The sequence below is a fragment of the Patagioenas fasciata genome, chromosome 11 (genome assembly GCF_037038585.1).
Source record: "Patagioenas fasciata isolate bPatFas1 chromosome 11, bPatFas1.hap1, whole genome shotgun sequence".
NCBI lineage: Eukaryota > Metazoa > Chordata > Aves > Columbiformes > Columbidae > Patagioenas > Patagioenas fasciata.
The window spans coordinates 14,397,260-14,420,864 of NC_092530.1; the positions used below are offsets into that span (position 1 = coordinate 14,397,260).

Below are 23,605 nucleotides of genomic sequence, written 5' to 3' on the forward strand. Positions count from 1 at the left end.
GGCGTGGAGCTCCATGGCTACTGTCTCTGTTGGAGTTTGGGGTTTTGTGGTCTAAATCATGCTTATTCCTTGGCGGGGATTTGTCTCTTTTAAATCCTCCAAGGACTTTTGAGCCTCCCATCCCCTTATTAAAGAAATAGTTTTAGCAACCTGAGGGCATTAGAAGTATACACAGGTAGGGACTGCTTACATACAGTAATAGTTCAGTTAGTTCTGAAGTCTTTGCTGTGAAGTTCTTGCTTTATTTGCTTTTCTATGCATAGTTCTTATAGCTCTACAAATTGAAAGGTTTTGGTTGGAAGTGTCTTAAAATTTTATTTAGCTGTGGTTTCACTTTAAAAAGTTAGTACTGTTGTAACAAGGCTTTTTTTTGTTTCTGCCTGTTATCCTTTCCTGTCTCCTGGTGCTCCCTTTTGTGTACAACATACATGTGACTGTTGCTAGGTGGGTTGCAAAAGTCATCTGGGTTAAAATTTATCTTACTTAAAAATGGTTTGTTTTAACTTAGCTCAGTTCCTTGATCTTGCCTATCATGTGATCTCAGGAATGCCTGCACTGGTACAAGAGGCATGATAGGTAAGGGGGCAGTGTCCCTTTTAGGAATCCAGCTGCCTGCTCTGATTTGGCACAGCTGTGTCATTTTAGCTTAAGCTGCTGAGGAAATTGCTGAATTTTGAGGAGCAGGTGGGAGAAGGTCTGTAAAACAACACCGTGTGAGGTGAAGAAGCAAAACTACAGCCTGAAGTAGACTTTGTGGTAGTTTAAGGATCAAAAAGAGAAAATACTAAGATGGATACTTAGGAAATCCTAACAGACAAGACTAGGGACCTAATGAAAGGTAACCACAGAGCACTGGTAAGACTGTATTGCTGTAGCCAGTGAAAACTGATTTTTTTTCTCTTAAACTTTTGCTTGTTTGGCCTGCAGGATTCTTTGGATGTTGTATTAGCCTGGTGAATGTGTTATTCTTAATGAAGGAACTTGTTAAATCCGAACAGCGCTTTATATGTGTTAACTTCTAAGTTACTGTTTTATATTTTGAAGCTGCATATATATCTCGTTTGTGCTTTGCTCATGGCTGAAGGTGCCTGAAACAGTGACCCAAGTAGTGATGTGGTTGTATTTTAGTAGTACTATCAGCTTGTGCTGTGTAATTATAGAAGGGGATGTGTTTTGATTTACTTATATGGGAAGTATCACAATACACTACTTCTGGTTTCATTACAACAGAAAAGCCTTTCCTGATTTAATTCCTCTTATATAAATCAATTTATATAGTGATAAATGGTTTTGTTTATTTCCAGTCCTTTTCTGCATCTGAATGTAGCATTTTAAATAAACTGATATTTGTAGGTTATCCTGTGAGTTCTGAATCACAAAGTCATGTAGCATGGTTGGGGTTGGAAGAGATCTCTGGAGATCATCTAGTCCAACCCACCTGCTAAAGCAGGTTCACCTGGAGCAGATTGCACAGAAATGTGGTCAGGCAGGTTTTTGAATGTTTCCAGTGAAGGAGACTCCATGACCAATCTGGGCAGCCTGTTCCAGTGCTCTAGTACCCTCAAATTAATGGTATTTGTGCTTTTTTTAGTTATTTTCTTTACTATGTTTAATGAACCCAGTGTAGCCATAAAACATGTAACTTCCTTGAAAGCTTCCAAGCAATTCATAAAATGCCAGGGTCTTGTTATGGCTCAAATTTCTCTTTTGATCCTTTGTGCAACAATAATTTAATCCTAGTTTAATTTTACTAGTCGTGGTTAGCCAGTTAAATTGATCTTGAAATTATTTCTCCAAAGTAAATCTATACCTTAACAAAGCTATATCTTTTCCTCTGTCTCTAATAAACAAATGCATGTCTTAAGACAGTATCTATAGTTAAGAATCTACTTAAGGCTTATTGAGAGACTGGTAGTAGTGCACTGAGTTAAAACCCTCAGTTAGTTTATAAGGATAGGGAAAATAATAATTAACTAAATATGTTCAATTTCTGCTCCGAAACAGTCTGACTGCAACATCATTACAATCAAAGGAAGGTGTGGTTGTCTAAAAGTATAATGAAACAGACTTTTTTTTTTTTATTTTCAGAAGAAAGGTGAAAAAAAATATTGATAGTTTTCTAATATCTCTGAAGGTTGCAATTTAATGGCGATGTTTCCTTGTTAGGCCTTGAATAACATTGAGGCAGATAAAAGTAGGTCTGTGTATATTGAAAGTGTATTGAAGTTGTTTGTTCTTTAGGAATAATTTTCTTGATATTCTGCATATGTGGATATTAGAACTTCATGGCTTCTCCGGCTTGTGTAAAACACAATGGTTCTTGGATTTTTTTCTAACAATACAAAATTATACTGATTTCTGTTTGGAAGCTGCTTTAAACAAGCACGGGCTCCAAACGTGCTCAAACTGGCTAAGGCAGAATTAATAGCTTGATGTACAGCGGTTTCCAATGTTACCTTTGTCTTACTGAGAAAAACATTAGTCAGCATATTACCAATAGCAATGATATCACGTTGCTTAGACTCTGAACTGATTAGTCTGAGTTCTCATGGCTCTCCTTAGTACTGAGGCACACCTAAACAAGCGAACATGGTAGTGGAGTATGATATAGGAGCTTCTACAGTGCTTCCTTTAGAGTACCTCTTCCAGCATGTCTTATTATATAGGTTTGCTTTATGACAGAAAAAAAACAATTCATAAAACTAGACTTCAGAGCACAGTACCCCAGCTCTTCTGTGTAGCTTTTGCGAGTTCAGTCATTTAAGTGAGAAGTCATTGAATCACTTAATGTAATTACGTAGTTGCTTGTTTATGGTTGCTCAGAGTGAAGTTAAAAATATTTTAGCCTTCTGAATGTTTAGATAAGGGGGATGACATAATTGTGGGCAACTCCCAGTTTTTAACAACTGAGACATTTTTTTAAGTTTCATAATGGGTCCTTTGGTTAATTGAGAGTCTCAGGCTTGATGATAGTTATGTCACGCTCCCTGAAATCCTCAACAGTACTTCCTTTAGACTTCAGTAATATCTTATTTATTGTTATAGGAGAGGTAATCAACTAAACATTCCTCTGCTGCTAAATGCAGCCAGCAAGCTGCTTATGAGTCAGAACTCTGGCAGATAATTGTGCTGCATATCAGTAAAAACTTCACCGGCTAGCTGTCGTGTTCTGTAAGTGAACAAATACCAGTTCCTTGATCTTATTTTTCACATTTTACATTCACGTTCCAGTAAGCAGTGGTTTCGGTGTTTACTGTAGTGAGCTTATGCTTATAAAAGACAAGTTCATCATGCAGTCATTCTGGAGTATAATACACAGTAAGCTTGTAAATTTACAATGTTGTATCCATAGTTGTTTAGTAATTAAGCTTTCAAATGTTCGTGAGTCTAATTTCCATACAAAGCACCAGTTAAGGGCAAGTTACTAGATAAACACAGTGATATCCAAAAACAGAACTATAGAGTTTTTCTAGCAGTTTTGAAAGTCTTTGAATGGTGTTGCATTTTTTTAGGTAGGAAAAGTGTACTGTAAACTCACTTTTGGGATATATAATATGAATATTAATTAACCACTTTATAGAAACTGTGAAATTTGTTTCCCTCTATAACAGTTGTTTGGGAAATACTTTCCTGTCAGTTAGTTGTATATCTCCTGTTTAGTATCTTTTCATCTTCCAGTATAATGTATAAAATAGAAAAGGAGTTGTTTGTCAACAGCTTGTTAGAATTCCTTAAATTTAATACCAGCTTTGAAAGGCAGCTGATCACTCAAGTATGCACAATGCTTACACTTATTTCTGTATAAATATTTTTATATTTAAAATAAGCTAGCGTAATAAGAAGCTTGTTATCATCTCAGATTAGCGGATCAAGAGTACTCAGTGACTAGGCAGCTGTACACTTGACTGAGATAGAATCTTTGCTTGTTCCTGACCAGTTTCTTGAATCTCAGGCTTTTACAATGTAGTTGTCTTGGCAGGTAACATATATTAAGCTAATTATCTTTTCACAGAAACAACAGCAAAATCAAAAGTGATTGATGTGCTTAAGAAAAAAATATTTTAAACTCTGGTCCAGAGCACTGTCTGGGAGATTAAAAGGAGAAGTTCAGTTGAGCAGAATGCCAGAACTGGCCTCCCAGTGCCAAGACGAAACTGTTACGGAAGGATGGCAAGGACCAGATGCTTCGTTCTGAAGATGGGAAAGCTCTTTTTGAAACCGATGCATCTTCTCCAAAGCATGTCATTCCTAGTTCACATATCCCCTGCTATTCTAGGCACTGTACTGCTTTGCTTTGACTATTGCTCTTCCCAGGTCAGACTTCTGTTGACAGTCTGTCAGCACCACTGATTAAATGCTGGCATAAAGAGGGCTGGTACTTAGCAGAGCCCTCCCTGCGCTTTGTCCTGCTACTCTCTAGAAACATTTTGGTATGTGCACACTTCTTATCCCACTCTAAAGCAATCAAGCAGAGTGTATATAATCTTGTTCATTGATAATTCACAGTTTTCTCTGTTTGGCTTCACATCCGTAGTTCAAATACAGAATTTGATGCCTTTTGCTGTTAGTTTCTGCATAATGTATTTATACAATGTAGGAAACATAACGGAGTAACTATTGGAACTGGTAGGATACAGTAACTTAACATTAGTTCCTAGGCATATGTACTCTTATTTAGAACTGAAGCTAATGAGGTGTTAAAGTGATGCACAGCAGCCAAGATTATGATAATCTGTTTTTAATGACATGAACAGGAGAAATTTAGAGCTCTTTTAAAATCAAGTATCCTGTTCAGACAGCTGAACAAAAGAATAGAGAAGTCTGATTCTCTAAAATGAAATATATTAAGGACATTAATGGTTGCCTGAAACACGTTCCTATGTTGGCAGTTTCTTTTTCCATTTTGCATTAAAAGATGGTTTTAAAAAGCTATGCAAAAATTACCTTGAAATGAAATGTCAGGTTCTAAAACATGTACATTAATTATTAAAAACGTAAAACCTATTTGATTGTAGAATCATTTTGAAGTGGTCCAGGCAGCTAGCATCTAGAGCATCTTTGGATTTAATTTCTTTTTTCTGTAGAAATGTCTACATAAACAACTATATATTGTGCTTGCATGTTGTCCGCTTCAGAAGTTAAGGGATGATTCCAGTGCAGTGGCAATTGTTGGGAAGTTAGTATCATATGTTACAGGTGTCGAGCTGTGTTGAATCTGCTTCATTGTGTTGTATGCCTTTTGATAAAGTAGGTCATATCCTCAGGAATTTTACTTCTGTGACAGTAACTGTTCATAGAACGAAAATTAGTGGAGGTGCTGAGTTTATGTCCTGTAAGTAGCATAGCTAGTGCTTTTATCTGTGTTAGATGAATCCGAATTACATACTACAGTATACTGTCTAATGCAACTATTAATCAAATGCCATTCTGTATTAGAATTATTATATTTATATGTAATTGAATTTTTAATAAAATATTTATACATGTCAATATTTAGGTGTTGTATTTACAATACCATCTGTCGAAGTGTCAGCTTACTTTTGTAGGTCCATAGATTTTGTTAATGAATTTGGTAGTTCTAAAGAATGACAGCCTTTAGTTTAAAAATACAACTTAAGATCTTGTGAGTATTTGTTCTACCTCATTGATACTTTCTACAAACATACAGTGACTTCTAGGTGCTCAGAAAAACAATCAAATTATTAGTGGGTCATTATTGGCTTAAATATTCTTCAACAGAACATTTGCTTTTAAGGAGGAACTATATATTCTATACAGTAGTGCACTTAATCATATTACCTCACCTTTTTTACACGCTTGGATTTATTTTTGGTATTTTTTTCTACCAGTGAAATAGTTTATATCTAGAGACAGATTGCGCTATTCACATTACGTAGGGAAGAAGAAAAGTCCATTTCAAAAAGTGGATTGTCTTCTGATATGGGATCTGTTAATCTCACAAGTTTGAAGTCCTTACATTTTTAATGTAGTATACCATAGGAAATCAGAAAAGTTGCAAAAATGGGGTTTTTGGGCTTCAAAGGCCATGTGGTTTACTTAACAAAGAGAACTGGGTGAAATTAATTAAAATGATAATTCCCCTACTCTCCCCATCTAAATTTTAAAGTCCAGTGGATTGGAAGGGGGAATTTCCGAGTTGATGTTTGCATTTTAAATGAACTTAAAATATGTCAAAACTCTTTGTTGGCATAGTTGCTCTCTTTTATGCAGAAATCTGTTCACTAGTGATTCTTTTTATTGTACATGTAGCTACTGGGAACAATAAATAATGGTTTTCATTAATTCTTGTGTTAGTTAATCTTTTATTGATGACTGCAAGTGGTATTCAGATGGATAGGGTATTATTTCTGCTTGTCTGTACCTAAAACTTGACAAAACTTCCTGTTCACTAACTCATAGTGCTAAAATAAAAATTAGAGTAATCCAAAACACTAACAAAATATTATAACTATTAGTTATATTGATAAATGGCAATTTCATTTGGGCGTCTTTTAATTAACTAGGAAATTGAGAGTTGTTGCTATATCCTCAGATTATCTTAGAGCTATAAACAGTTTACTAGGGCAGACACTTTCTGATCTTAACATACCACTGCAACACTGTTTTTAGTGAATGTTCTAGTGCTTATTTTTTCTGTGTAGTGTATGGCCAGCAGCCATGAATAAGCTCACTTAGCCTGAGTCATAAGTGATGATAAGAAATATTTTTACCATCGTATTGGCATTCTGTTTCAGAGGTGATTTTGTCGGAGTTCGCGCTTGTCTGAGATGTACTGACCTGTTTCTTTCAAGGGCTATTTAAATTTTTCCAGTGGGAAGTCAAAACGGATTTCACTTCAGCAGTAGGTATGTGCTGACTCAGCACAGGGCAGCACTGCTCAGTCCTCGAGATCTGTTTGTTCTATCATGTGCCCAGTTCAGAACAGCTGCACAGCTTCCTGGATGCTGATAGAAGATGAGGGAAGGAATGACAGGGGAATGGGAAACTCGTCCCCAAAGAGTTGGGATCCTGGGAATATGTAGGCTTTCCACCTCCTGTTGCATCACAAAAGGGTTATATTTATATTTATATACCTAGGCAACACCTGGCTTCAGTTCAGTTTTACTAGCTCAGAGCTTCTCTAGTCTTTGGCTGCTCCTAGCATTTCCCACTTAAAATTAATCAAGAAATTCCCTGTATTCTGTCTTTAATGAAGCCAGTTCTCTCATGAAGTGGCAACAGAGACTTCATGTAACTGGCACACCAAATGCATTTGACTAGTGTTACACTAAGAACATCTCTGTAAGGGGTATCTTGGAAAAAGAAAAATACCTTTAATGACAAGTGTCATAAGCACAGGCTAGGCCTATGTGAACAATAAAGAACAAGTATGTATAGAAAGAGAAAGCATATGGAATTTACATAAGTTTTCCTGTTTCATGTGGAGTTTTTCCAGTAGGGGTTTTGTTTGTATTTTTACTTATGAGTATTTGAAAACAAGTGCTTTCTCAGTAGACAAACTTAAGCTGGTGTTAGTTACGTTATGAATAATGTGACCACACAGTTAGCAGAAAACAGGAAACAGCTTTTTGTCAAACTTCCTTTTTGGGGGAACGCTTCATCATGACACTGCTCAAAATTAAAAGTTAATTTGTCAGCTCTGGGAGACGCCCAGTGTTGCACACCAAAGAAAGCGAGTACAAGCAAATCAGTGTCTGTTGGTAGAACGACACATAATTTTTTTGTTGTCCGATCAGAATAATTGAGCAATAATTCAGTTTCTCCTTGTGCATGCACAGGAGCTAAAAGGAAACTTCAGTAGTGCCAGTGATCTTTTTACGTATCAGAATTGCTATATACCAGATCTTTGGGTAATGATGTCTTATGAGAGAAGGTTAACTGCTCTGTTTGCTGCAGGATCAGTGAAGATGTATTTTTCTTGAATTAAAAAAGTAAATCTAAATAAAATACGCATCTAATAAAAATATGGGGATTCAAGCAGCAAAATAAACATGTTATTGAATGTAATTTAAAGCATTGAAATGACTCTCTTATAAAAATATTCTACTTAAAACAGTGTTTTCCAGTTGGCAGATAAGTGTAAGTTCATGGAATGCTTCTTAAAAGAAACCCATGCTCTGCAGTCAGTCAATGTGTTTTTAGCCATGTAGGGTCTATGTTTCAATTTGAGGTGTCTTAGATAGCAAATACTTGTGACTGAGGGACTTTGATTTGGAAACTTGCGTGTTTTCTGCAGATATATGATGAGAAACAATCTGTATAATCTCAATGGCCTTTTCAGGTTTCTGTCTGATCCAATTTGTGCATCTATAAAGTGAAGGATACTGTTTTAACTTGCATTGGCAACAGTGGTATAGCAATGACTAACAATTACAGGTTTGCTTTGTGAGTCCTGCATGCAGCTACAAATCAGTAGTGAGTGAAATGGATGTGGCCAGTTAGTATCCTTTAAATGCTTAGTGATGTTAATTAAAAGTATGTTAATTAAAACCTGGGTGAGTGCAGCTAATGGCATCCCACTCCGTATTTCTGGAGCTGAAACAAAGACCAGTCTCACTTATAAAAACTCTAAAAAAGCCATTAAAGGGAACTGCATTACACCTGTTACTGCATGGAATTCCTAAAGAACTTGTTTGGTGGGGGTGAGGGAGAATGCATAGTTTCTATGAGAGATTTTGGAAGCCTAATATATAAATTTTTTATATGAAAAATAATCTAACAATACAATATTTAACAAATGGAAAAGAGCATTGTTTTCGTTATTAGAAAACACTATATATGTTTGATCTTTTATTTAATTTCTATTTTTTCTCAATGCTCTCCTTAATCTAACTCCTCTTCACAATAAGACTGAACGACTTTGCTTTGAGAAAGAATGCATTGCGTGCTTCTTTCTTCATTGGCTTTTTGAAGATAAGGATTTTACTTTCCAGACCTCATTAAGCAGTCAGTTGAGCAGGCTAAATGAGTGTTCTGAGTGGTAATGGATACTTACTCCATGTAAGTACAACAAGATTATGAGATACTGGAATGCTGAGTACTTAACTGGCACAGTATCATTTATATTACAAATAGATGCATAAGGTAAATAAGTCATCTGTTTATGATAGCAATGTGATCTCCTGTCTGTCAACATGGTAGATCTGGGTCAATAGTTAAGGGATTTATGTTTTCTTTGAACCTTGTATCTTCCATTCAACATGTCTGAGAGCATCTTAGCCTTTTTCAAAACCAAATGCCTACTTTTAAGGTATTTAAACCTGAATGGAATAAAAGTAGGCAGAAAGCTGCCAAAAAAATGTTTGTGACTGTCAAGTTGTATTATGTTAACCCAGTTGACACACATGCAAAGTTCTTATTTTGTTTTGTAACTTTCTAGGTTGTTATTATGATACTTAGATAAGGTTACAAAACTTACCTTGATTTCTCTGATATCAGATTGCAGTTCAAATATGAGTAAATTCAGATTCAAATGATTCGTGCTTTGGAGTTATGAAAGATACACCAGTGTTGCTGTCAGGTACTATCCCAGTTGGTGCTGTGCACTGATTTTTAAAAAGGGAGAAAGAGTGAACTGCGTGAGTCTAATACATGAACCCCTGAACCATATTGACCGGATATTTTTTTCTTTACAACAATTAATTTGCATAGCAATAAGAATATTGGCAATTGTGCCTGAAGATGATAAAGGTATTTCTTCACTGCTCAGGGTCTGAATATAAATCACCTCTGGACTATATCTCATTCTTCATAACTGTTAAGTAGTCATGTGATAAAAAATAACTTGCTTTAAGTAAGGGGATTTTATATGGGTAAGGAAGTACATGTGTCAAGAGCAACATTGGAAAGGTTGGTTTGTGATGTCTTTTCTGCTGCACCGCAAAATAAGGTTTGCCTATCAATTACCTTTTTGATTAAGATGGAAAGAAATAAGGATGGATTTTGCTATTGAAAAAAACAGTATATACCTTGACAGTTTATTCTGTGGGGAAAAAAAAAAGTATGTTGTGGAACAGATTTGAAGTAGTGAATAACCAAACTTGTCAAGTTTTTGCAGTGTCCCTTACGTGATTTCTGGAGTAGCGATTAATATTTGTTTTGTAGGCGGTAGTTTCAACATTGTGTAAAGCCACACTGAATAAGTTTACCTTCTCAGCTGGCTACTCTAATATGAGCCATTACCATTGACAGAACTGGACAACATATAATGTCTGCTTAACTGATTTGTTGCACTTGTGGTATAGCTCATTTTGTTTGAAATAATTTATTTTCCTTCACTGCTGATTAATTTCTAATGCTAGCTTGTATTTGCATGTATGTTTATAGGATAAAATTACTTAAATGGCATGGAAAAAGAGGAAAATTGGAAAAAAAAAAAACAAAAACAAAAACAAAAAACCAAAAACAACAAAACAAACCCCAAAATTTAACATTTATGATTGCACTCACTCATTGGATCACTAACTTGAATTAGATATAGTGGATGATTTCTACTTATGTATCATACATTTATAATTTGTACTGGAAAAAAATATATTCTGGTATTGTAATTTTCCAAAACAGATCTCTCAGCCATATGGAAATGTAAATTGCAAATTCACTGCACAACAGAGTAATCCCCTGGTACGGAGCAACCAATTACATTAAGGAATGACAATTAAATGTGCTTAAATCTCCTACAAAGCAGCTTTATATCTAACTTCAAGTAGTAAGCAAGATAATTCTGTGGTTACGAGCTGTGGATTACTTACCGGCTTGTTAATATACACAGGCTTGGTTTGGTTTATGATTATGTAAGGTAACAGCTATGGCTGCTTCATGTAGAAGTTAACTAGGTCTCAGATGCAACATTAGACATCTTAATCATTATCTTACAAATAGAACAGTTTAGCTTCTGAGCTTCAAGCATTGCCTGGTACTTGAAAAGCCGCAATTCTACCCCTGCCCTGCTGCTTCTGGCTGGATAAGTTCTATAAAGTAAGTTTTGGGAATAGATACATGAGTAAGAAGGACGTGTCTGCAGTGCTGGAATCTGCTGGCAGTACAAGATGTGTAGAGACAGTACTGTATACTCCGACAGCTTTTCTGGTGACAGAGGCAGACAGTTTTATAGTCATCAGCTGAATCTTCTTTCATACAGTTCTTTCTTTGTATTTTAAGTCCTTTACAGAGTCTGCCACTGGGTAGTGTCTTGATGTATTTGAATGGGTAATTTACAGCATGTTTTATTCAAGCACAGAGTAGAAGCAAGACTGTTAAGACTAACTTGAAAATGAAAGTAGATCTGTTGAGACTTGCTTATCTTTAGTCCATCCCAATTGTGTGATTCCATAATTATTAGTTACTGTTGCTTTCTTTATGTATGTAGTGCCTAGGGGCAAAATAAAGATTTTGGGGTGTGCTTAGGCTCTTCTCAAAAGATCTCAAACTGAGTGCATGAAAGGAAGTTATTTGTATAAAGCAGAGGTGACTTGGAGGCTAAAATCATACAAATGCTGGTTATTAGGGTGACAGTGAATCCTAGATATGGAAACACTATAGGCGTGACACCAGGTAACTTCATTTAACTTCATTAAACTTGAACTTAGATCCAGACTCACTTCTGTAACTGAAATCGATGTTCCTAGAAAGCAGCTGAGCCCACTGTACCACAGAACTGCATAAAGAAATAGAGAACAGCACAACTTAGGAAGTTTGCATAAAATATAATATTTTATGATAACTATCATGTCTGACCCTCAAGTTTTCCAGTTTTAAAGTCCAGACCAACTTTCCAAACCATCCAGGAATATAAAATTACATAACAAATGGGATGGTTGTTGTGTTTGTACTTTTACGTGTGCAAATCCAGCATATATTTTTTGCAAGTCTCAGTATGCTGTTACGGATATTAGTAACATCAAACCACACTACTGTTTCCCAAGTCTACAGAGAGGATATTAGGCTTAACACTGATGCATGGATAACATTGTGATTTATGTCCTCTGGAGCTTTGTTAGATAGGAAGTGACTGTGAAACAGGAAGCCAGGCATTGTATGAGTACAAGTATGTAAACTAGAGGAAAAAGCTGCAAAAATAATTTATGGAAAATATTGCTATATATTTCTGTATAAAAATATATTTATTATTGTGCACAGCTGGATACCGTCATTGATAATAATATAAGTGACTATCTTGATCTAAACCTGACCTCTTAATTGAATCTAATGACTCGGGAGGAAGAAAATGAAGTTGCAGATACTGACAAAAGTAACAATATTTTGGTATAATTCAGGATCAAAGATTTTAAATGTGAACAAATGAAAAGTTGTTCAAACTTAGTCAAGTATAATGTTTTCTCTAGTGTTGCTCATACATGCTTAACAATGTTTTGCCCTGTGATGACACTAGTAAAAGGAAATGTACCAAAGCATTTGGCTAGTTTTATTTTGTCTTGCAGAACTAACTAGACTTGACCTGATCAGAAGGACAAGATCAAGTTTATGTATTTATTTTTAATAGCTATGGAGAGACAAGTGTGTATTATTTATCTGAACACTGGAAAGCACTTAATAATGTGCTTGTTTACCTTTTTGGCCTGTTTCACTAAACAGCAGCAATACTGTATTATGAAACTAACTGTTTAGTATGAAAAAGTTGCTGATAACTATTGAGAAGTTGAGGTTAATTCTTACTTTACCTGGTATAATAGGTTTTGAAGACCACGTTTACATTGTACTAACCTGAGTTTGTGTGTGCCTGTGAATAAGTTCTGTCTTTAGCTAGAAACCCCCACCGCCACTGTAGGTCACATACATGATAACTGAAGGCATCTGTAAGTGCAATAGCTCAAATTCAGTCACAGGTATGTGGCCTTGATGGGCTACAAATGATCTGTGGCTGGATGTCAAGAATGCTTATTCTGCTTGCGTGTTTTTCCAAGCTTTAAAACAGTGCTAAGAACCATTAAAAAATCACATAAATATCCACATACTGGTATCTGTTAGTGTAATGGTTCTTTTGTTCAATACAAGTTTTACTAAGCAGCCTTCAGTAATAGTATGATTAACTTAACGCTCAAGTTTTGCACAGAGTAAGGAAAAAATGCTTTTTGAAGCTTTCCCACTCGAGCTTTCTGATGTAATTAATCATAGCTAGGAAAAACAGAATGCATTTTATCCAGAAAAGAGGACTTAACTTTGTTTCCCTTTCAGAAAGGGTGGCACATTGAGGGCTTATGCTTTCAGTTATTGTACTTGGATATCTAAGATTTGTGTCTCCATTGTTCTTCTAAGGTATGACTCAGTCGTCACTGGAAAGCAATACTTCCACAGAAAAGAAAACCATCCACAGATATTTTACTGAATTTGACTTACTGTTTTCATTGCGCTGTACTTGAATACACCCGTATTAACAGAGCTAATATACAAAGCCTTTTTCCTGTGACATAGTCACATACAAGGTGGTAGGGTGGAGAGTAAGATGTACCTGTGCTGCATAATTTCTTCATCTAATTATTGTGAAAAGAATAAAACAAGAAATTAACTGAAGCCAAGTAATTTAAACATCTCATTTGACAAATACTGGTTTCTTTATGGAGTGCAATGAGATAGATTGGTGTGGAGTTACTCTTACCCTAGATATCGGCCAAAATATCTGTTTGCTAATGTCCAAATCCTTATAACTCTTCTTCATAATTTTGCTAACGACATAGGAGCTGTGTGGAATCCTGAAAGAGGTAGTTTCAAGGATGTCAGTCATAGTGATGCATTAGAAGTGATTGTGGACTATTGAGCTTACAATGCTAGAAGGCTTGGGGTGCAGGTATTGGTATAATTGGTATACTAGTTACATGTGATCACTAGGGAATATAATGTCCTCAGATTTGTATATTCACTGTGATTTTTGAAATACAGCTTTTCTTCCTTGGGGAATTAGACAGAACATATAGCAAATTAAAACTCTCAGGAAAACCTCTGTTAAAAAACAAGCAGTTTGCATGGGATGGGATGCTAGGATGCTAGCCTTGTTTAGCATTCAAGTAGTGACAATAAAATGAAGGGAAGTTGAACCAGAGCTGATCTTGTACATTCAAGTAAAACTAGCGAATGAATTGCTAAGCACCTGAGAATATATGCGTTTTCATACACGTTAGTTGAATGTTCCTGGTCGATGGGAGGCTAAAGATGGCCAGCCAAATTCCATGTTAGAAGGAATGATTGTCAGGAAAGCTATTTATTTATTTTATTTTATTTTAATTTCTTTTTCTCCTTAGTAAACTTGCCTCTCTATTCTCAATTTAAGAAATCAAATCCATAGAAAGTTACCAAGGCAACATCATAATGAGAAATAGTGTTTAGCTCTTATCTAAAATCATAAACCTTCCTGAAAATATAAGTGGTTGCTTTACAGACTGAAAAGTTTAAGGCATCGCTATGCTGAACTAGTTGTCTGTGACTGAGCACAACAGCAATCCTTATTTAATAAATATACTGATAGATAGGGTGGGGAAGAGTCCAGTAACTTGTTTGAGCAGCTCCAGAAAGAACTAGAAAGGACTAAATCACCCATGACTCAGTGCTTTCTCTGACTTACTGCCATTTTTAAGTTCTGTTATTGAAAGTGTTCTGAAGAATACTTCTGAAATGGACTCAGATGTGCAATTTTATGAACTACTAATACATTTTTTCACGGTGAAGGCTTGATTTTTTATTAATTTAAGCCTAGTTTTTGTTTCTGTCTGATGTAAGCTAACAAATGACTGTGGATTGTCAACATCAACTGTTGGAGGAGAAATCGTTGGGACAAAGCATTTCTAGATCTCAAAAAATATAAAGAGCATTTAATGACCATTTAAGCTTCCATGTATATGAGAAACAATTCTAGCTTGCGTGGTCACGCTCAGCAGGGAATGCCTGTCATCACAGTCTGAGACAGAATTACATTTGGAGTCACTGAAATGTGATTCATTTATCTAGATCTTGTTTGTTATTGAAGGTTTGCAGCAAGTTGTTGGCCGTATGACCCCTAAAAATACTGTTTGTTTACTGTCTATTAGCAGAGCAATAAAGAAGTAATAAAGGTTCACCTGTCAGATATGTGAAGTTGGTTAGAAATAAGGCTAGAACAAACTGGAGATAACTGTCTCCTGTTGCTGATTTTAAGCCCTGAAAAAAGAGGGTACATAAGCGTTTATTCTATTGCCAGTAGAAGATTGTGCAGGCACTGTTTTATTTGAAGGAAAAAGCAAAAGAAACTAGTAGGGGAGTAGGTTGAAAAGAAGAGAAGAAAGGTTATTGTTAAAGTTGGTGCTTTTTTTTTTTCTGGTGTTCCCAAACAAGTCACTGCAGAGAGTACTGACATTAATTAGAGGAATTAATACAAAACAAAAATTTGAAGTTGCAATGAATTACAAGAGGGGTTTTAATGCTGAATTCTGGTTTGGTTTTTCTTTTTTTTCCCCTCATAGTGCTACATATTAATAGCTAGACGTCAAATTATAGTCTTTCTGTGGTTTCTGGAAAAATTAAAACTTTGAGAATAAAATCAGATTTGGTTTTAAAATTATGACATTAGTCTCAATTAGACTTCTGTTCTTGAATTGTTTTGCTTTTCAGAAGCATATTAGTTTTATAGCATGGCAATGTTGAATATGGGAATGATTTTAGGTCACTAATTTGCTGCAAAAAGCAGTGCTTCTTGAAAGTTGTGATAATAGTCTTGAAAGACCAACACTTGCTCAGCTGCCAATCTGCTTTTTTCCTTTCTAATTCTGTTGCTTTGCATAGAATCTCATGGTTTTCCTGTTGTCGAGTTAATGCTTCTTAACTCTGCCGAAACAACTATTGTGTTTGCTTGAAATAGTATTACACAGCCCTTATGCAGCTTTTCTGTACCTATTTAAGCTTAATAATTTTTCTGTACTGAAATTCTTTTTTTTTTTTTTTTTATGACCTTGTTTTAAATTTTGGGTGAAGGAGAGCAAAAAACCCCAAAATGTAATGAAGTCACATCAAGGTATTTGGCTTGGTTTAAGTCTGTTTAGCTGAGCTAAAGCACAGGAGGGCAAATATCCCAAACTATTATGGTAACTCCAGGATACAGAAGGGCTTCACTTTCAAACTACTTAGCAGCTACTGCTGGTAAATTAAGGCAGACAACAAAAAGCTGAAATGAGTATTCCTGGTCAAATATATTTCTCAACTAGTTCTGCTTATATTAAGATCGTAGTTGCTGTTGAACAGTCAATAAGCTGTTTACAGTAGTAGTTTTTTTTTTTGTTTACTTTTTCATAATTTGGAAGAATAATTAAGATGGAGACAGGAAAACACGAAATAGTTATGGATTTACTTCACTGAGTGTTTCTGTCTGCCACTGTGATCAGGGAAGAACTGAGTTTTATAACATTAAAAACAAACAAACAACAACAAAAAATGCAAACCAAACTCTGAGCTCAAATAGAATATTTGTGCCAAAATTAAACTCCTCCTCATAGAATATTGCCTTATGTGTGCCCTTCCTCATGAGGCAGCCCTTCAACAGGCTCTAACAGCAAACATCACCTGATGAGAGAACTGCGGCTTGCTTTGGTAGTTTCAGCATCTATGCTGTCCTGTACAAGTAATCCATAGCTTTGCAAAGTTTAATTCGGCAAGTACTTTTAATGAGCTGAATCATAAAATGCTCAAACCTGTGGCAGTGCATTGCAGTAACATTGTGCTGTGCTAGGTTTGGGAATGTGATGCTTCCCTCTACTGGCCGACCCACAGAGAGGAAATTTTTTTATGTGGTGAAACAAGCAACAAAAATGTTTTAAAAAGATCAACTTATTCGTAGAACTGGGGTAAGAGGATTGTTATTGCAGTCTCTTAACACACAAAGAATTAAATCTCTTACCTGCATCACAAAACAGCTTTGTGTTGTAAAGTGACTAAAATTGCATCAGTCAGTTTTGGGAAAGGGTAAGTACACTGATATTCTAAGCCACTTCATGTCTAGTGGTATCACTAATGCTAAGTATCTGTAATATGTTACAAAAAGCATGCAATGAAGTACTTTATTTTCACAAGGAAGGCTTTTATCCAGTGTGGAACCCATGGACCGTATAGCCTCTGACTGGTATGTAATTATTGGTATGTAGACTTAGTTTTCTTTCAAATTCTGTGCTTTTTCAATTGTAACCTAAGCTAATGAAATGGTTTTTCCTCCTGAGGGCTGGCAGTTTTGGCAAGCAAGGCAACAGCTGCACCACGCTGAGGAGGAATGACAAAACTTGTATTAGAGTGGTATTCCTGCCTTGTCAGATACAAGAGTAAGTAGATAACATTGAGAAATACAGGAAGCTTTAACGATTGTTGGCTTAACTTGCACAAAGTAAGACTTTTACAGTGAAAGTGTGTCTTTGGCCACACAAATATGCACATTGCTGCCTCCTTAGAGCCACAAGTAGGGTGATACTTGAATTTCATTTCCAGTGGAAGTTTTGACCTTCAGCAAGTCATTCAGAGTCTTTGTGATATAGTTTCCCTGTCCATATAATAGACACAGAATTTGAGTCACAGGAGTGTTGGTATATAATTTTCATAGTGCTCTGCAATATCCTGAAGTGTGTAGGTGTCATTAACACTTGATGAGTCTGAATTGCACCCTCAACAAAGAGAAGTCTTTCAGTTAGTCTACAATAAAATCATAATTATATCCCTGGTATCCTTGGAGACAGATTATGGTCCCAAAAGGTGATATTGCAGTTCAATGTTAATTGCTGATACAGAGATCAAAAAGAAGGAAGAATGGAATCATTTGAACAGTTTCCAGGGTGTAAATAAGCATTAGGTAAGAAACATTAATTGCATCATACTGAATATATATAGGTGTACTCTAGAAAGAAACAAACAAATCATCTGCATAGTTAGAACATGAACTCTGAAAAATTGTGTGCTTGATGATTTAATTCCATACAAAGAGTTGGTGTTTATTGGATATGGATTAGTTTCTCAACAGGGAATTGTATTAAATTTTCTCTTTAAGAAAGCCAGCCTGTGAGACACAAGGATTATCAACTGATGAACTGAAGATAAATTGTTTTATCTAACTGTTTTTACAAAATAATTACTTGATTATAAATCCTCGTGTTCTGGATATGTTTTAAATTCCCTGCAGTGTTTCACCATATAGATTACTTATCCATTTTAGCTTGAGCTTTAAGACCATGCAGAGGAATAAAGGAAACATATTCCCTTCCTTTATCCATCCGCTTAAAAAAAAAAGTTAATATTTTAAGAAATACTTCTTGTACGGATACATATCTTTAAATAGCCTGTCTGTACTTACTTTCTACTCAGTAATTGTCAATACTATAGTTCCCACCACTTCATAGTGAGTTTTCTTTGCTTTCCTATTTTCTCTCTACTCTCCTTGAAATAAGAACCAATAAAAGTAACAGCCTTAGAAGGCTCTTTTGTTTATTTTTGAAGAAGTGATTCTGTCATCATCTGGATGGCAGACTATGCATCAGTTCCCAGCTGTACTATCAGTAAGGAAGATGAAAACGAGGACAAAGTTAGCAAGCTGTGTGAAGAGTATTTGTGGAAATAAGATCCTGGAAATAGGGCAGTAATTAATAGACAGAAAGGTTAACATGAATTCTGAGTGCATTCCAACCTGAAAAAACATTGGCTGCTAGGAATATATTTTAAGTGATTTTTGTGTGTGTGTGTCACTACTGAGGCAAAGAAGGATAAGGCATAGTATTACGTTATTGGTGGTATGACATAGTTTGAATATTATGATGGTGACTGCTTTGAAGTGACTTGCTTAATGGATTTTTTTTTTTTTCTCCAATTTTGAGTCTAAAATTGTGTTAAGAGCTCTGTAATTTAGTACTTAAGGATACATCTTGCTTCTAACAGATTTGGTTACTAAAGTTTATTAAAATGCACTTGTTACAAAATATCAAGACCTGTTTTTGTTTTCACTTTGAATAAAGATCTTTATAGGAGAAGGAAGACTTCAGAAGACAAAATATTTTTGTGATCATTTATTATTGAGCAATTTGGAGCCAGGCTTTGTTTTCTGTATTTTTATGGCTGCTTGATACAGTAACAGCCTTACACTGCAACTTTTTATAGAGGAAGACATTATGATTTAGAATTAACTGTATGAGGATATATTGCTGGTGAGTGCATGCTTGTGCATGTGTGCCCCTGTGACTGAATTTCAAAGTTGTCCTTTTTAATTGTCTGGTACTTCTGAGGTAAGCACTTTTTTGTCTTGCCGATGGGGTGATGGTGGTGTTCAAATACTTGTGATCAAGTGTGATCAGCTACCATAAATGTGCAAAATAATTAGGCTTCAACCTGTATGCTTGAAATAACTAGCTGAAGGGTTAGGTAGACAAATGTTAGTGAAAACTGTTTTGTGAATAAATGTTAAAGGTAATTTAGATGGTCTAATTGTATTTATATTTCTAATGCAGAAGAGAACGTCTCAGCTTGAATTATCTCTAGATTTTCTGCCAAAACTTACAGAATAGATTTAGTTCATTATTGCAAGACATTTTTAATGCCTTTGTTTTCTCTCAGTCCCTGGAGGTTTTCTCTCAGTCCCTGAGGCCTTGCATCCCCATTGCACTTGATGTGATGAGGTATTGCTAAAATACTTGTCATAAGGGTAGGGATAGCTTTTCTTGTTGAAAGTTTAATAGTTTCATTTAGAAGCGATTGTCAGGAAAGCTTGCATCTAAAATACCTATTACACTTTTATAAGGAAGCTGGAATTGCCACTTCTACTTTATGCTCTATCCATACAGGGATGCTCCTGGGACTCTGATCGAGTGCCTGTTTAACCATTCTTGAGAATTCCCCTTTGATTGAGATTAAAAGTGGATGAATGCTACTATTTTTTCTGTTGCTGTACTAGATGGTATGACTCTCTGTAAGGCCTAATTATACACAGTCCCTGTACTTTCTAAAATAATGCTGAAATTTTTTTTATAATTTTCCAGTAAAAAGTGAAATTACCATATCCAAAATGAAGTTTGGCCTGGCACTATTAGCAATAGTCAAAATAAGAACAAATGTCTTCCAGTTGCAAAAAAGGTGATCATTAATAGTCCTCCTTAATGGTGGAGAAATTTATTTTTTTATTGAGGTTCTTTTCAGATTAGCGTAGGTGCAAATAAGCATTAGAAGTGCCTGTAAGGAAGGTGTCAGTGAGAATGCCAAAACTGAGCTTGAAATGTGTAAAGGATGTTGTGTGCTTTCTTCGCATAAAAACTAAACGGCCTTTTAAAATATGGCTAATAACACTTGAGCTGCTCTAGAAACTTTAATTGCTAAAGGTGCTTTTTGAGTATATATAAAACTTCAGAGACCTTCTTAAAATATTAATGAGTCTACTGTGCAGTGGACTATATCCTGGAAAAATATGGTTTCATTTAATTTTTAAATTTGTATTAATAATGTAATTCTAATGTCTACCAAAACTTTACAACTTGGTGTCAAGACTATCCTTCAGCTCTAGAGACTTTAAGTCTCCTGCTTGGTGCTGACAAGCCCATCTTCAGTCTGAATATAATCTACTGAAGTTGTGTGGGATTGGGGGTCTCATGGGTTTTCACGGAAATGTTCAGAATTTAATGCCAAAGAACGCTGAAACAATGTACAGGAACTGAAGACCATGTGGACTTGAGTTGGAATTGTGTTAACATTCTTTCTCAGTGAAGGGTCTGCAAATGGGAAATGTATTTGCCAGCTCAGTTATTGTAAGTGAACGAGTTGTTGCACAAGCATATTTGGTAGTATGAGGTAATTTAACTATTTTTCTTCTAATGGGGCAAATTATTAGCACAGTAACTTTCACTGTAAATGTACTGATTTTTTTTCCAGTTTACTGTAACTCATCCTCATTTACCTATGTTAGATAGCACTTAATGCATAACATGGCTAATGAGTGATTAATGAATTAATGCATCCATATCAATGAGATACTGCATTGTTTAATATGATGTTTGTTGAGGCTAGGAAAGGATCTGTTCAGACACAAAACATTGACTACAGCTAGCATGTGTGAAGGTAAAATGGAAGTAATCTTTATGCTTTCATCTCATCTTCGAAGGACTGTAGGGATGGGAGGCATGATGGTGCAAAAAGTGTTTGACCCTTCACTAACAAGCCTTGCTGAGATTTTTCAGAAAAGGTAGGCACTGTAATAAGAATAACTGGAGAATTTGACTTTTACTGAAAGTCTATTATTCCATTTATACATTAACATTAAATAGTATGGGAAGAACAGTGAAAGGAAAGTAAGAAATAATAGCTCTGTAGAGCTGCAGTATGTTACTATAGATAGGCTACAAGATTAAAGAGCTGTCTTGTCATGTTACAATTAAAAGACCAACAACTTCATCTGCCTTTCTATCCTAAGTTGTTCTTAAGAATTACATACTTCAGGTATCACACTATGATGTGGGTGAAATCACAGTATTTTGTCTCAGTTTCCCTCAATATTTTCTTTTTATCCTTTTGTTCTATCATTATCCTTTTTTTTTTTTTTCTCTTGGCTTGGCTCTAGTTTCTCACTTTTGTGGTGAATGGGGTGTTTTGATAAACATATACCAATATTGGTTGGGTGCTTTTGTACAAATGAGCATGCACAATGGTAAATCCCAAAACTCAGATGCTGAAGTCTCTGTGGTAGATGGTATTTAACACCGGGCTGGCCAGTATTGCACTAAAAGTCTCTAAGGTAATTGTATGAGGTCTGCAAGTCGTGTTTGCTTTCATGGAGCGTTATGAGGCTTCAGCAAAGAAGGACATAATGTTTAGTGTGATGAAAACATAATGGGCTGCAATATTTGGCGTTTGGAAAAAAACAAGATGAATTCATTAGTTTGTTGCATCGATGTATTAGATAAAGTAAAACCAAAACAAACAGGGAACTCAGCTCTATATAATAGCACTGTAATACTTATGAAAACCAGTTTTTATGAAGAGTCGAAGAGAAAAATCATCTGTTCTTTTCCTCTGAAGTAGTAGGGTACTCAGTGGCTGGTGGTGAACCAACAATTCCATTCTGGAGAGGAGCTTTTTTTTTTTATTTCCAATTATGGTTAGAAAATGTCTTTGTTCAAAATCTTATTTTGTTCTGTGATGATTGTTCAGCAAAGATTCTTCAATTGGCTTAACTTCTCAGTCATGCTTGAGAAATCTCTGTTACAGTCTGTCTTCAAAATATGGTGTTCAGGGAGATTTTGGTGTTTGTGCTGAATGTTGTTAGAAAATGAGAACATTACAGGATACTTTGACTTCTCCTGTCCAATATTCAGCAATCCCCCAGATATTGACTTAATTTAAGGGTGGTCTAATCTTTTGTACTGTGAAGCTATTAAGTTGAGGGATCATCTGCTGTGCAATTGATAATACCTGCTAAAACTTTAGTTCCTTTACTATTTTTAAGATTAAATCATTGTCTAGTATCCCATTCCCTTACCAAGTATAAATTGTTCTGTTCAGACACGTTTGGTGTCGTACATCCAGTTATAATGGTTTTTCTGTATCTTTGTTTTTCATCCAATCTCAATACATCAAAGGTGGAATCTTAACTTTGCTACTTTTAGCAATAAACTGCAAAATAGTTACTCCCTTCTTCCTGTGAAGTGTGAAAACTAGATCTGTATTTCCTTAAGTTCTGTTGATTCTTCTGGGCTTCTTATGGCCCGGGCAATGGATGCAACAATAAGGCTGCTCTCTGGATAGAATTTTTGAACTAATTAATGGTAGTTTTGGGGTAGCCCGCAGTCATAAATACATTCACCAGTTTAACTTTTGGCCAGGTAAACATGCCTTTAACTTTTGAGGGTGATAAATTGGTTTCTCTCCTCTTTTCTTACATGGTTTAATCTCTCTCTGGTACCAACAAATGACAATCTCATACATTATTAATCTAATTTAACATTAACAAAGTTCTACTGGCTGACAAAGTGCAAAATTATCAGAGCATTGCATGTGGCTTGTGCTGTGAGGCTTGACACTCTCTCTAAGGAAAGCAGAGAAACAGTGGAAATATTGATTTTAATTTAATACTTGATCTCTGCTAGCATGTAGAGGGCAGGAAATTACTCAGGAAGAAGTAAGACATACCTAGAAGTAACACAGGAAAGTAGCTGCTGAACTGTTTTAAGAGGTCTTGCTGTGTGTAGTTCAGCACAGTGCTCATCCTTTGAGAACAGGTTTTATTACTTTATAAGTAGCTGGAAGAGATGATCAATATTGGAACTTCTGTGGTGAAGCTGCTGAACTTGTTTGTGGTCACCTGTAATCTTTCCAAGAGCTGTTGTAGTTTAACAGGATGAAAGCTTCTGGTTTACCTTGTGTTGTGTTTGTGCTCTAGGCCATGACTGAGTCTGCTGATAAGGAGAGGAGATTGCACCTTGTTTAAGATAAACTGAACAAACTTTGCACGTCCTTCTGGCAAGCAGACTGGGACAAGCTGGTCAGTGGGGAGTGCAGATGGGGATGTGCAGTGCAGTGGGACACAGGTCTAACAGGAAAGAGGGATTAAAAAGCACTGTGTGGAATCTTTTTTCAGCCGTTGAGGTTTTCTGGA

The 23,605-nt window shown here is 35.7% G+C and overlaps 1 long non-coding RNA gene across 1 annotated transcript in view; it reads left to right on the forward strand.

Annotated features, from left to right (window-relative positions):
* Nucleotides 1-544: 544 nt before the first annotated feature.
* Nucleotides 545-23,605, forward strand: part of LOC139828891 (uncharacterized) — a 147,149-nt gene continuing 124,088 nt past the window's right edge. Inside the window, exon 1 of the long non-coding RNA XR_011740949.1 lies at nt 545-855. This is a non-coding gene — a long non-coding RNA (uncharacterized lncRNA). The remainder of the gene's footprint in view (nt 856-23,605) is intronic.